The sequence below is a fragment of the Danio aesculapii genome, chromosome 4 (genome assembly GCF_903798145.1).
Source record: "Danio aesculapii chromosome 4, fDanAes4.1, whole genome shotgun sequence".
Classification (NCBI taxonomy): domain Eukaryota; kingdom Metazoa; phylum Chordata; class Actinopteri; order Cypriniformes; family Danionidae; genus Danio; species Danio aesculapii.
The window spans coordinates 12,123,890-12,138,958 of record NC_079438.1 but is presented as its reverse complement, the minus strand read 5'-3'; the positions used below and the strand labels follow the sequence as shown (position 1 = coordinate 12,138,958).

Sequence of the window (15,069 nt, the reverse complement as noted above, 5' to 3'; positions counted from 1 at the left end):
GGTAGTCGGCAGGATTCGAACCTGTGCGGGGAGACCCCAATGGATTTCTAGTCCATCGCCTTTACCACTCGGCCACGACTACGAAGCTTGACCTTTCCATTGTGCTCTTGCCTGGCGCATTGGTCGTGCTGCCCGATGACATGTAGAGCAAGCAAGAGCTCACCAGCAATAGATGTCGCTTGTAGGGATGGTATGCAGTTTAACCCAAAGAATGACCAGTCTGTCAGACGAGGAAGAGCCGGAGTCAGAGATTTAAATAAATAAATAAATAAAGTTTACTGAAGATAGTTTGCAGTTACATCAGCAGAAGCCCGCTTCAACACTCACCATGAGTTCCTAGGGCGCTCTGCTTACAATCACAAATCAATAACAATTATACTCTCACATAAGGTCATTAACTGCGTCACGCATATAGGTGTTTTAACCTGATTGGATAAAACACAGATAGACTAGGAAAATTTCCACGTGGGGTGCGTGCGTACAATTCTGAACAGTATCTCAAGCATAAACGTCAGACATTCACTAGACTGTTTAGAGCTGACTCCAGACCTGTGAAACGGATCCACAATCAAATAGAACACACACACTTAAAGTATAATCTGTTTCTTATCCGAGGCTGAGTGTAGTCTCAGCCGTCTTTATCAAAACTTGTTAAAAACCGGTATAATCTACATTCAGGCAGTTATATCCTTAGCACACAAAGTCTATCTTGAATAAAAGGTATAATCACCTTAAAAGAATTAACCGTAAAAACAGCAAAATCCCTTAAGACATTTTAGATATTATTAACTCATAGAAATAACAATGGAGACAGTTGCTTCCGGTCCTCAGCCCTCAGCTCCACTCAAGGTCTCCGTGACCTCTGACCTAGTTTGGTGGCTCCTGAAAAAAGTTATAAAGAGACAGGCAAACGCACTGAACATTCTCATGTTAAGCAATGTGTTAACTTACTCATTAGTTAAAATCAATTCAAAGTTAATTAATCATTCAAACAATCAAATAATTATATAAAAATAATGAGGAAAGGATAAACGTTGATTCATGCTGAGATGGATAGGAAGGTATGAGTCCGAATCCTCCACGCTCTACAAAAGTTGTCTTACACGCCCAAACAGGAACTTGAACCCAGGAAAGTCAGACGAAAAGTGCGCGCAGCCTGGACGTAGTCAGCAGGATTCGAACCTGCGCGGGGAGACCCCAATGGATTTCTAGTCCATCGCCTGAAGATGGTTTGCAGTAACATCAGCAGAAGCCAGCTTCAACACTCGCCATGAGTTCCTAGGACGCTCTGCTTACAATCACAAATCAATAACAATTATACTCTTACATAAGGTCATTAACTGCGTCACGCATATAGGTGTTCTAACCTGATTGGATAAAACACAGATAGACTAGGAAATTTCCACGTGGGGTGCGTGCGTACAATTCTGAACAGTATCTCAATCTCTGAGTGTAGTCTCAGCTGTCTTTATCAAAACTGGTTAAAAACCGGTATAATCTACATTCAGGCAGTTATTTCCTTACCGGCTGACAACACTTTCTCATCACAGCACAGACCTGCGTCCTCTTAAAAAAAACAGATGCAGTCGTCCTCCAGGAAACGGCGTTTCAGAGCTGTGCCATGCCACTGCTGAGCTGCACCTTGAAAGACCTTGAAGTCATTAGGTGTTACCTTTTAGAACCGTGCTAGCATCAGTCTTGAAAAGAGCTGTGCATAAAGCAACTCTCCAGAAGCAGATGGAGTGGGAAAAATGTGCCACAAAGGGACAGCCAAAAAGGACTGGGCGACTTGGAAAAAAAACTATCAAATCCCAATCTTGATGAGCCGTACGAGATGTTGCTGTCGATTTATTGAACGTTTCTCTAGGCAACATCAGAGTGTAGGGACTACAACAAAAGCTAAATTGCGACTAGTCTCTGGACTTGAATTATTCAATATGGGATTAAACACGCAGGCCCGCAACCAAACGTCACAAAAGCCACAGTTCCTCTCACAGAGAGAAAAAGCAAAAGCAGCTGGCTGTTCCGTAGTCAGCAGGGTTCGAACCTGCGCAGGGAGACCCCAATGGGTTTCAAGTCCATCGCCTTAACCACTCGGCAACGACTACAGACATCTGCTTTCTCTCTCCTGCGGAGGTGGCAACCAAGCACAGGGTCAACAGGGGTAGAGGAAGGTGCACTAGCTCTTGTGCAACTTTTCCGTACAATCTCTGGGAAGCAGGGAAAGCATAGCTCTCTAACACACTCAGCTAACTTCATGGGCACTCTTTCCACACAAGCTGATGATCTGAATTCAGAGCAAAAGCCACAGTTCCTCTCACAGAGAGAAAAAGCAAAAGCAGCCGGCTGTTCCATAGTCGGCAGGGTTCGAACCTGCGCGGGGAGACCCCAATGGATTTCAAGTCCATTGCCTTAACCTCTCGGCCACGAATACGCATAGTGTCAGCTTGTTGACTTTTTCTGCTGAATTTGGGCAACATTGAACGCAGCACAGTTGGGGCATAAATGGCCTGAGGTTGTAAAAAGCGGCACAAGCTTTGCTCGCAGTTAACAGGAACATGCTGCCGTGACCCGGATTCGAACCGGGGTTGCTGCGGCCACAACGCAGAGTACTGACCACTATATGATCACGGCACACCGCTTGCTCACCGATAAGCTCTGCAGCTACCTGGACACTAAGGGACACTGGTTTGTTTGCGAGATTCATAGGAGGACGGCATTTACGTTAGGGGGCAATGAGCAAAATAAGCAAGTGAACTTTGTGGAAATACCAACCGACGTAGTCGGCAGGGTTCAAACCTGCGCGGGGAGACCCCAATGGATTTCGAGTCCATCGCCTTAACCTCTCGGCCACGACTACACCTGGCCTTGACTCGGCTGCTCTGTTGGCCGGATGTGGGAAACACTAGATACAGCAGAGGTTGGGGTGAGAAATCCAGCCATGGCCTGAGGTGACGAAAACTCAGCCCAGCATGGCTTTCCGTTAACAGGTATGCGCTGCTGTGACCGGGATTCAAACTGGGATTTCTCTGGCCACAACACAGAGTACGGATCACTGTACGGTCGCGGCAAACCACTGTCGCTCACCCACAGCTGCCTGGTCACTAAGTGACAGGGGCTTGTTTGTGAGATGCAGAGGAGGATTGCAATTACGTATAGGAGGCTTGAAAGAAAAGAGAACAATAACATTATTGGACGTGCAAAACAACGTAGTCTGCAGGATTCGAACCTGCGCGGAGAAACCCCAATAGATTTCTAGTCCATCGTTTTAACCACTCGGCCACGACTACAGACTTCTGCTTTCTCTTTCCTGCTGAGGTGCAACCAAGCACAGGGTCAACAGGGGTAGAGGAAGGTACACTAGCTCTTGTACAACTTTTCCGTACAATCTCTGGGAAGCAGGGACAGCATAGCTCTCTAATCTAACACACTCAGCTAACTTCATGGGCACTCTTTCCACACAAGCTGATGATCTGAATTCAGAGCAACGTGCTCTCGCAGGCCACACCACAATGGACAGCCACCAAGTGATATGAAAATAACAACGAGGTCTCTGACAAACAGACAGGCCTTCGCCCAAACAGGGACTTGAATCCTGGACCCTCAGATTAAATGTCTGATGCTCTACCGACTGAGCTATCCGGGCTCCTGTCTGCGGAAGCACCTGTTTGCGGAGTTGGCCCTCTGCAAGCCCCTTGCCCCCCGACAACACTTTCTCATCACAGCACAGACCTGCGTCCTCTTAAAAAAAACAGATGCAGTCGTCCTCCAGGAAACGGCGTTTCAGAGCTGTGCCATGCCACTGCTGAGCTGCACCGTGAAAGACATTGAAGTCATTAGGTGTTACCAAAGCCATGGTCCAAAAGCATGGCCAAAAGCACATTTCGCCTGGGCCTTTTGGAACTGTGCTAGCATCAGTCTTGAAAAGAGCTGTGCATAAAGCAACTCTACAGAAGCAGATGGAGTGGGAAAAATGTGCCACAAAGGGACAGCCAAAAAGGACTGGGCGACTTGGAAAAAAAAACTATCAAATCCCAATCTTGATGAGCCGTACAAGATGTTGCTGTCGATTTATTGAACGTTTCTCTAGGCAACATCAGAGTGTAGGGACTACAACAAAAGCTAAATTGCGACTAGTCGCTGGACTTGAATTATTTAATATGGGATTAAACACGCAGGCCCGCAACCAAACGTCGCAAAAGCCACAGTTCCTCTCACAGAGAGAAAAAGCAAAAGCAGCTGGCAGTTCCGTAGTCGGCAGGGTTCGAACCTGCGCGGGGAGACCCCAATGGATTTCAAGTCCATCGCCTTAACCACTCGGCCACGACTACAGACGTCTGTTTTCTCTCTCCTGCGGAGGTGGCAAACAAGCACAGGGTCAACAGGGGTAGAAGAAGGTGAAATGGCTCTTGTGCAACTTTTCCGTACAATCTCTGGGAAGCAGGGAAAGCATAGCTCTCTAACACACTCAGCTAACTTCATGGGCACTCTTTCCACACAAGCTGATGATCTGAATTCAGAGCAAAAGCCACAGTTCCTCTCACAAAGAGAAAAAGCAAAAGCAGCCCGCTGTTCCGTAGCCGGCAGGGTTCGAACCTGTGCGGGGAGACCCCAATGGATTTCAAGTCCATCGCCTTAACCTCTCAGCCACGACTACGCATGGTGGCAGCCCGTTGACTTTTTCTGCTGAATTTGGGCAACATTGAACGCAGCACAGTTGGGGCATAAATGGCCTGAGGTTGTAAAAAGCGGCACATGCATTGCTCGCAGTTAACAGGAACACGCTGCCGTGACCCGGATTCGAACCGAAGTTGCTGCGGCCACAACGCAGAGTACTGACCACTATACGATCACGGCACACCGCTCGCTCACCGATAAGCTCTGCAGCTACCTGGACACTAAGGGACACTGGTTTGTTTGCGAGATTCAGAGGAGGACGGCATTTCCGTTAGGGGGCAATAAGCAAAATAAGCAAGTGGACTTTGTGGAAATACCAACCGACGTAGTCGGCAGGGTTCGAACCTGCGCGGGGAGACCCCAATGGACTTCGAGTCCATTGCCTTAACCTCTCGGCCACGACTACACCTGGCCTTGACTCGTCTGCTCTGTTGGCCGGATGTGGGCAACACTAGATACAGCAGAGGTTGGGGTGAGAAATCCAGCCATGGCCTGAGGTGACGAAAACTCAGCCCAGCATGGCTTTCCGTTGACAGGTACGCGCTGCTGTGACCGGGATTCAAACTGGGATTTCTCTGGCCACAACACAGAGTACGGATCACTGTACGGTCACGGCAAACCACTGTCGCTCACCCACAGCTGCCTGGTCACTAAGTGACAGGGGCTTGTTTGTGAGATGCAGAAGAGGATTGCAATTACGTATAGGAGGCTTGAAAGAAAAGAGAACAACAACATAAGTGGACGTGCAAAACAACATAGTCGACAGGATTCGAACCTGCGCGGGGAAACCCCAATAGATTTCTAGTCTATCGCCTTAACCACTCGGCCACGACTACAGACTTCTGCTTTCTCTTTCCTGCTGAGGTGCAATCAAGCACAGGGTCAACAGGGGTAGAGGAAGGTGCACTAGCTCTTGTACAACTTTTCCGTTCAATCTCTGGGAAGCAGGGACAGCGTAGCTCTCTAATCTAACACACTCAGCTAACTTCACGGGCACTCTTTCCACACAAGCTGATGATCTGAATTCAGAGCAACGTGCTCTCGCAGGCCACACTACAATGGACAGCCACCAAGTGATATGAAAATAACAACGAGGTCTCTGACAAACAGACAGGCCTTCGCCCGAACAGGGACTTGAATCCTGGACCCTCAGATTAAATGTCTGATGCTCTACCGACTGAGCTATCCGGGCTCCTGTCTGCGGAAGCACCTGTTTGCGGAGTTGGCCCTCTGCAAGCCCCTTGCCCCCCGACAACACTTTCTCATCACAGCACAGACCTGCGTCCTCTTAAAAAAAACAGATGCAGTCGTCCTCCAGGAAACGGCGTTTCAGAGCTGTGCCATGCCACTGCTGAGCTGCACCGTGAAAGACATTGAAGTCATTAGGTGTTACCAAAGCCATGGTCCAAAAGCATGGCCAAAAGCACATTTCGCCTGGGCCTTTTGGAACTGTGCTAGCATCAGTCTTGAAAAGAGCTTTGCATAAAGCAACTCTCCAGAAGCAGATGGAGTGGGGAAAATGTGCCACAAAGGGGTTGCTGCGGCCACAACGCAGAGTACTGACCACTATACGATCACGGCACACCGCTCGCTCACCGATAAGCTCTGCAGCTACCTGGACACTAAGGGACACTGGTTTGTTTGCGAGATTCAGAGGAGGACGGCATTTCCGTTAGGGGGCAATGAGCAAAATAAGCAAGTGGACTTTGTGGAAATACCAACCGACATAGTTGGCAGGGTTCGAACCTGCACGGGGAGACCCCAACAGATTTCGAGTACATCGCCTTAACCTCTCGGCCACGACTACACCTGGCCTTGACTCATCTGCTCTGTTGGCCGGATGTGGGCAACACTAGATACAGCAGAGGTTGGGGTGAGAAATCCAGCCATGGCCTGAGGTGATGAAAACTCAGCCCAGCATGGCTTTCCGTTAACAGGTACGCGCTGCTGTGACCGGGATTCAAACTGGGATTTCTCTGGCCACAACACAGAGTACGGATCACTGTACGGTTGCGGCAAACCACTGTCGCTCACCCACAGCTGCCTGGTCTCTAAGTGACAGGGGCTTGTTTGTGAGATGCAGAGGAGGATTGCAATTACGTATAGGAGGCTTGAAAGAAAAGAGAACAACAACATAAGTGGACGTGCAAAACAACGTAGTCGGCAGGATTCGAACCTGCGCAGGGAAACCCCAATGGATTTCTAGTCCATCTAGTCCATCCTAGATTAGAAGTCTGATGCTCTACCGACTGAGCTATCCAGGCACCTGTCTGCGGAAGCACCTGTTTGCGGAGTTGGCCCTCTGAAAGCCCCTTGCCATAGCTTAGCGGAACCTTTTAGGTTCATCTCAAGAAGGTTTTCACAGCTACTGTGTTTCATCCACCAAACATTGCTCCCAAATTGAAGTGAGACCTTCAAAGACAACCCAGATGGGACTTGAACCAACAATCCCAAGCCCCGGAGGTTGATGCCTTATCCATTAGGCCACTGGGCCATTTTGCCCAGTACCGCCGCTCCCTATACACAGAGTACGCAGGCTGCGTAGGGCCTCACCTCCGAAGGGGGGCACCATCTCCGCTGCTCAAAAAAAAAAAATCTCTTCCTTGTATATTAATATTAACAAAAGAATTAATATACATAAAAAATAAGAAATATATATTTTTAAATGCATTTCATGATGAACGCAAAAAAACATGTGACACGTGTCAAGACATTTTTTGCGTTCACACGCGCGGACGCACATTCACGCGGCCCGGTCCACCTGTGTTCGCACCTTTGCGGCTGCTAGCAGATAGATTAATGCAATACAATGCTCGGGAAAAGACAACAACAGTCTGGGGCTGAGAAGAGAAAAAGAAAAAAAGTACAAGATGAATCCCGTGCATCCCTTTCAGGTATGTTCATTTGTCTGTGAATCTGAAAATCATATTTTATTTGAAGTAACATTACATTAGCGAGGCGAATTAATTAACCCTAAACATCGCCACAACTCCAACCAATCTGCCTGATACGCAGTGTAAACTGAGTTTATGTGAATTAATTTCGTGCTTTGCTGCCATTCATTGTTTTTGAGCTATGGTAAGACATCAATTTATTTTTGTTAAAATACTTTTTTTCCACAATAAACCAAGCCGTTTTCTATAGACGCCAGTTCCCAACTTTGAATAAAAAAGAGAAAAAAAGATGTTTGAGTGGGTTATGGAGACTATAATTCTTTTTAACTAAGGCATTGGGAATTATAAAGCACTAAACAGACCATCTGAAACTAAGCTGTAGGTTGTGTGATTCCTTCAAAAGGATAAAATTAATTCTATATTATTTATCCATTATGTGACTGGTCTTGAGTTTCAAATTCCAGACAAGGCCACTCTCATTAACTTGAAATCACAACCTTTCTGCAGCTATTTTCTTGTTTGCGTTTCATCATCATCCACCTAACATGAGACCATTAGTTGAAAGCCACGGGGTACTTGAAGTCAAGATCTCCATTGCCAAAGATTAGCAGAACGTTTTAAGTTTGTAACGTGACAGTGAGATTCAAGCAAGATTGGATGAATCTTATTTGAAGTGTGCAGCAAGTCTGAGAATTCGAAGCTAACTACTGTCCACAGATCATCACGCCTAAGTTTTGAGAAAACAAGTCGGAATTGTTTCACAAAACTTAAATGTAACCCAAGAAACACAACCCAGATGGGAATTGAACCACAATCCCCAGCTTCGAAAGCTGATGCCTTATCCATTAGGCCACTGGGTACTAGTAATTGTCATATCTGTTGTATGGCTCAGGAAGTTCTTGTAACTCAGAAAACAGTACTTTAGGATCCCTATGCCATATTGCATTCAGACGATCTGGTGTGTACACCTAATGACAAAACAGCTTCTCTGAGGAGTTTTCCTTTGTCATGTCTTTTTGACCTAAGGGTTTGAACCTAGCTTTTTAAAGGTCACACTGGATTGTCTTGCACAGCCAACTTAAAAGGAACTGCATCAAAGACAACCCAGTTGGTACCTTAAACCCACAATCCCCAGCTTCGAAGGCTGGTGCCGTATCCAATACTCCATTGGGCTGTTTTTCACTGCCTGTGAACTGTAATATGCCTCCAGGGAGTTGCTGACACACGTAACAAAAACAACATGAACAAAGAGTAGATTGGATCAGTGTCACAGAATTTTTTGTGGCACTGCAGACTGCTTCTACAGGGCTCGTTGGTCTAGGGGTATGATTCTCGCTTCGGGTGCGAGAGGTCCCGGGTTCAAATCCCGGACGAGCCCTACGCCTGTCATAGACAAAGCAGCAGAGCTGTGCTCTCTGTAGTGTTTCTATGTTAAATGTAGCAGCTTTTGCTGGGATTTTAGTTAATGAACATTTAGTGGACTTCTGATCTAAATCAGTTTAACATGTACAACTAGATATTAAAGTTTGAGGACAAACTTTATGGTGGCTTGAAAAGCCGAGTCTGAATTAGCATGTTACTAGCATGAATTAGCAAGTAACTAGCATGATTCTAACATAAATTAGCATGTAACTAGCATGATTCTAGCATGAATTAGCATGTTACTAGCATGTTTCTAGCATGAATTAGCATGATTCTAGCATGAATTAGCATGTTACTAGCATGTTTCTAGCATGAATTAGCATGTTACTAGCATGTTTCTAGCATGAATTAGCATGTTACTAGCATGTTTCTAGCATGAATTAGCATGTTACTAGCATGAATTAGAATGTTATTAGCATGATTCTAGCATGAATTAGCATGTTACTAGCATGATTCTAGCATGAATTAGCATGTTACTAGCATGATTCTAGCATGAATTAGCATGTTTCTAGCATGAATTAGAATGTTATTAGCATGATTCTAGCATGAATTAGCATGTTACTAGCATGATTCTAGCATGAATTAGCATGTTACTAGCATGATTCTAGCATGAATTAGCATGTTACTAGCATGTTTCTAGCACGAATTAGCATGTTACTAGCATGTTTCTAGCATGATTTAGCATGTTATTAGCATGATTCTAGCATGAATTAGCATGTTTCTAGCATGAATTAGCATGTTTCTAGCATGAATTAGCATGTTACTAGCATGATTCTAGCATGAATTAGCATGTTACTAGCATGATTCTAGCATGAATTAGCATGTTATTAGCATGATTCTAGCATGAATTAGCATGTTACTAGCATGATTCTAGCATGAATTAGCATGTTATTAGCATGATTCTAGCATGAATTAGCATGTTACTAGCATGATTCTAGCATGGATTAGCATGTAACTAGCATGATTCTAGCATGAATTAGCATGTTACTAGCATGTTTCTAGCATGAATTAGCATGTTATTAGCATGATTCTAGCATGAATTAGCATGTTATTAGCATGATTCTAGCATGAATTAGCATGTTTCTAGCATGAATTAGCATGTTATTAGCATGATTCTAGCATGAATTAGCATGTTACTAGCATGATTCTAGCATGAATTAGCATGTTACTAGCATGATTCTAGCATGAATTAGCATGTTATTAGCATGATTCTAGCATGAATTAGCATGTTTCTAGCATGAATTAGCATGTTATTAGCATGATTCTAGCATGAATTAGCATGTTACTAGCATGATTCTAGCATGAATTAGCATGTTACTAGCATGATTCTAGCATGAATTAGCATTTTACTAGCATGATTCTAGCATGAATTAGCATGTTACTAGCATGTTTCTAGCATGAATTAGCATGTTACTAGCATGTTTCTAGCATTAATTAGCATGTTACTAGCATGTTTCTAGCATGAATTAGCATGTTATTAGCATGATTCTAGCATGAATTAGCATGTTTCTAGCATGAATTAGCATGTTATTAGCATGATTCTAGCATGAATTAGCATGTTACTAGCATGATTCTAGCATGAATTAGCATGTTACTAGCATGATTCTAGCATGAATTAGCATTTTACTAGCATGATTCTAGCATGAATTAGCATGTTACTAGCATGATTCTAGCATGTTACTAGCATGTTTCTAGCATGAATTAGCATGTTACTAGCATGTTTCTAGCATGAATTAGCATGTTACTAGCATGATTCTAGCATGAATTAGCATGTTACTAGCATGATTCTAGCATGAATTAGCATGTTACTAGCATGATTCTAGCATGAATTAGCATGTTACTAGCATGATTCTAGCATGAATTAGCATGTTTCTAGCATGAATTAGAATGTTATTAGCATGATTCTAGCATGAATTAGCATGTTACTAGCATGATTCTAGCATGAATTAGCATGTTACTAGCATGATTCTAGCATGAATTAGCATGTTACTAGCATGTTTCTAGCACGAATTAGCATGTTACTAGCATGTTTCTAGCATGATTTAGCATGTTATTAGCATGATTCTAGCATGAATTAGCATGTTTCTAGCATGAATTAGCATGTTTCTAGCATGAATTAGCATGTTACTAGCATGATTCTAGCATGAATTAGCATGTTACTAGCATGATTCTAGCATGAATTAGCATGTTATTAGCATGATTCTAGCATGAATTAGCATGTTACTAGCATGATTCTAGCATGAATTAGCATGTTATTAGCATGATTCTAGCATGAATTAGCATGTTACTAGCATGATTCTAGCATGGATTAGCATGTAACTAGCATGATTCTAGCATGAATTAGCATGTTACTAGCATGTTTCTAGCATGAATTAGCATGTTATTAGCATGATTCTAGCATGAATTAGCATGTTATTAGCATGATTCTAGCATGAATTAGCATGTTTCTAGCATGAATTAGCATGTTATTAGCATGATTCTAGCATGAATTAGCATGTTACTAGCATGATTCTAGCATGAATTAGCATGTTACTAGCATGATTCTAGCATGAATTAGCATGTTATTAGCATGATTCTAGCATGAATTAGCATGTTTCTAGCATGAATTAGCATGTTATTAGCATGATTCTAGCATGAATTAGCATGTTACTAGCATGATTCTAGCATGAATTAGCATGTTACTAGCATGATTCTAGCATGAATTAGCATTTTACTAGCATGATTCTAGCATGAATTAGCATGTTACTAGCATGTTTCTAGCATGAATTAGCATGTTACTAGCATGATTCTAGCATGAATTAGCATGTTACTAGCATGTTTCTAGCATGAATTAGCATGTTACTAGCATGATTCTAGCATGAATTAGCATGTTACTAGCATGATTCTAGCATGAATTAGCATGTTATTAGCATGATTCTAGCATGAATTAGCATGTTACTAGCATGATTCTAGCATATTACTAGCATGTTTCTAGCATGAATTAGCATGTTATTAGCATGTTTCTAGCATGAATTAATATGTTGTTAGCATTATTCTAGCATGAATTAGCATGTTTCTAGCATGAATTAGCATGTAACTAGCATGATTCTAGCATGAATTAGCATGTAACTAGCATGTTACTAGCATGATTCTAGCATGAGTCAGCTTGTTTCTAGCATGAATTAGCATGTTGTTAGCATGATTCTAGCATGAATTAGCATGTTACTAGCATGACTAGCATGTCACTATCGTGTTGCTAGCACCTTTCTAGCAAGATTAGCATGTCAGTAGGATGTTAAAACTGTTAGCGTGTGTTAGAATAGCTAGTCACAGTCTCTGGGACAGTTGCTAGGGTGCTGAAATTGGTTGCTAGGGAGTGGCTAGTAAGTTTAAAGGTAATCAGTGATTGGCTGCTGGCTAGACTGAGTTGAATGAGGCCAGACTCTAGTCTGTAGGACAGTCTGATGCAGAGTTATGAGCTCACAAAGGTTGATCCAATGTTAAGTAAATGGAAGTCTTTTACAATGGAAGTCTATGGGACAGTTGCTAGGGTGCTGTAAGTGGTTGCTAGGGAGTGGCTAGTAAGTTAAAAAGTCATCAGTTATTGGCTGCTGGCTAGACTGAGTTAAATGAGTCCAGTTAGAAGTCTGTAGGACAGTCTGATGCAGAGTTATAAGCTCACAAAGTTTGACCCAATGTTAAGTCAATGAGACTTTTGGGTTTTTTCTGGGTCATTTTTCGGAAAACCCAAGGTCGGATCAGTTAGAAAAGATATAGCAACCCGAGTCAGACCAGTTTGAAGGTTTGACGAAAGTTTGAAGTATGTAGCTTGAAAGGCCAAGGAGGAGATACACTTAGAAATTAGTCTCAGAAGAATAAGAATAAGAAGAAGAAGAAGAAGAAGAAGAAGAAGAAGAAGAAGAAGAAGAAGAAGAAGAAGAAGTTTAAGATAGATAACAATATGCTGGCTTTTCAAGCCACCATAATTATACAGACAAAAAAGGAGCGGCAATGATTCAGTTCTTACATTTGTTTATGGATCTTGAACAACCCACCAGCTTTATATGTAAGCACCATTTTTGTCTTTGTACACAGTCTCTTCTCTGTAGGCACCATGCAGGATTCAAAATGGCCTTTCGCGTTACGTATCTCGTTACTCTTTTAGTCATAATAGGTAATATGCATGGCAATGCAGGAAGTTAATGACATGCAAACACATCTCAAAAAGGTTTTCACAGCTACCGTGTTTCATCCACCAAACATTGCTCCCATATTGAAGTGAGACCTTCAAAGACAACCCAGATGGGACTTGAACCTACAATCCCAAGCCCTGAAGGCTGATGCCTTATCCATTAAGCCACTGGGCCATTTCGCCAATCATTTGTCATGGATCTTTTGTATGCCTTCAACAAGATGCCAACGCATGGAAAACTGCACTTTAGGATCTCGATGCCAGTTTGCATTCCGTCAAATAAGATGTGTATATGGCCACACTGGGCGAAGTATAAGTATACTCGGGCACAGAATCTGGGTCAGAAGTATGCCCTATGAGCATGCTCTGTGGGTATTAAGTAATTAACAAAATAGTTAAGTCTCACTAATACTAAGTTGAGTCCAGGCACAAAATGTGCCTATAAGGTCCCAATAAAGCACTCATACAAAGAAGTGTGGTTATGAACATGCATGGCCATTGTGGCTTTAACACAAAACAAAACTAGTTCACTTCTACTATGTAGCAAAAGTAGCACATTATTACTTCAACTGCATAATTACATATTTTGAACGCATAAAGTCAGTAATAAATGAAGCCATCTAAAAATATAAAGACAACATGGACTATTTTTCAAAGGTTCGGGACGACTGCTTTATTTTATAAAGATACAGATATAAAAGTAACCTTGTAAATAATTATTCCTTTTTAATATGTTAACTTTTCTATTTGAAAATGTTAAAATATAATTTATTCCAATGATGTTAAAGCTGCATTTGAGGCATTTGTGTCCTACATGAAATCACTCTAATGATTTGGTGCTTTAAAACATTTTTATTTTTAATTAACCCAAAACTACTCATGCATTTTGACTGTTATTTTATGTTTTGTGTTACAATGTGAACGTCATCAATGTCTCTCACACACACACACACACACACACACACACACACACACACACACACACACACACAGATATATATATATATATATATATATATATATATATATATATATATATATATATATATATATATATATATATATATATATATATATAACTATTATTTTTCATTTCATGTGTTAAGTTTTTAGTTAAGATTCTCCACAGAAATTGCAAAAAAATGTCCGTAGATTCTGTCTGGACCTAATTTTGAGGTAAAATCAGAAAGAAAAGAGAAACTGGTGTGTAAATTGAAAAGAATCACTTATGGATTCAAGCAGTCAGGCAGGAACTGGAACAAAATGTTGATTACTTGTGTGAAGACTTGTGTGTATGGCTTTTGTGCTTATGTAAACATATTCAAGGGCATGGACAGATGGGTAGCATTTTGATTATATGCAGTGGGCCGCTCTGGCTGAATTGTAATTTTGTGTGAACTACCCCTTTATATGCTTCTGTAAGTAAAGGTAAAGTTAAATATTATATTACAGATATTATTTGAAAAAATAAACCTTAGATAGGAAGTTGTGAAAATAGGAAGGAAGAGGTCATAATTACGAGGAGGAGATTTGGACTCATATTAAAAGGAAGTAATGTGTTTTAGACATGCAAGTGGATTAAAAATGTTTTTCAAAATTGTCTTAAAAATGTTTAAAGTTTTTGATCAGCTTCAAATACTGAATATCTGTCTGTGTGTGTGTGTGCGCGTGCGTGCGTGCATGCGTGCGTGTGTGTGCGCGAGAGAGCAGATATAGTGGAAAGTGGAAAACGAGGGGAAAATTTTATCAATAATTCATGACTAAAAGTAAGTGGCAAAAAAGCTTTAAAAAAGACTTTTATTTTGGCGTGGCGGTGTGACGTCATAAGGCGGCGCCGCTCCTCCACTGTGATTCCATGCTTTGATTCAACTGAAGAAAGGTTTGTTTTTAAAACTTTTACACATA

General features: G+C 42.2%; 8 non-coding genes across 8 annotated transcripts; 1 reads left to right on the top strand and 7 right to left on the bottom strand.

Moving 5' to 3' along the window:
- Positions 1-82, bottom strand: trnas-aga (transfer RNA serine (anticodon AGA)). Its single transcript has one exon. It is a non-coding gene; the product is annotated as a tRNA-Ser (tRNA).
- Positions 83-2,352: 2,270 nt separating this feature from the next.
- Positions 2,353-2,434, bottom strand: trnas-uga (transfer RNA serine (anticodon UGA)). The gene has a single exon. It is a non-coding gene; the product is annotated as a tRNA-Ser (tRNA).
- Positions 2,435-2,778: 344 nt separating this feature from the next.
- On the bottom strand, positions 2,779-2,860 carry trnas-cga (transfer RNA serine (anticodon CGA)). Its single transcript has one exon. It is a non-coding gene; the product is annotated as a tRNA-Ser (tRNA).
- Positions 2,861-4,249: 1,389 nt separating this feature from the next.
- trnas-uga (transfer RNA serine (anticodon UGA)) lies at positions 4,250-4,331 on the bottom strand. The gene has a single exon. It is a non-coding gene; the product is annotated as a tRNA-Ser (tRNA).
- Positions 4,332-4,575: 244 nt separating this feature from the next.
- trnas-uga (transfer RNA serine (anticodon UGA)) lies at positions 4,576-4,657 on the bottom strand. The gene has a single exon. It is a non-coding gene; the product is annotated as a tRNA-Ser (tRNA).
- Positions 4,658-5,001: 344 nt separating this feature from the next.
- On the bottom strand, positions 5,002-5,083 carry trnas-cga (transfer RNA serine (anticodon CGA)). The gene has a single exon. It is a non-coding gene; the product is annotated as a tRNA-Ser (tRNA).
- Positions 5,084-5,431: 348 nt separating this feature from the next.
- Positions 5,432-5,513, bottom strand: trnas-aga (transfer RNA serine (anticodon AGA)). Its single transcript has one exon. It is a non-coding gene; the product is annotated as a tRNA-Ser (tRNA).
- A 3,364-nt stretch (positions 5,514-8,877) lies between these two features.
- trnap-cgg (transfer RNA proline (anticodon CGG)) lies at positions 8,878-8,949 on the top strand. The gene has a single exon. It is a non-coding gene; the product is annotated as a tRNA-Pro (tRNA).
- The last annotated feature ends 6,120 nt before the right edge of the window (positions 8,950-15,069 follow it).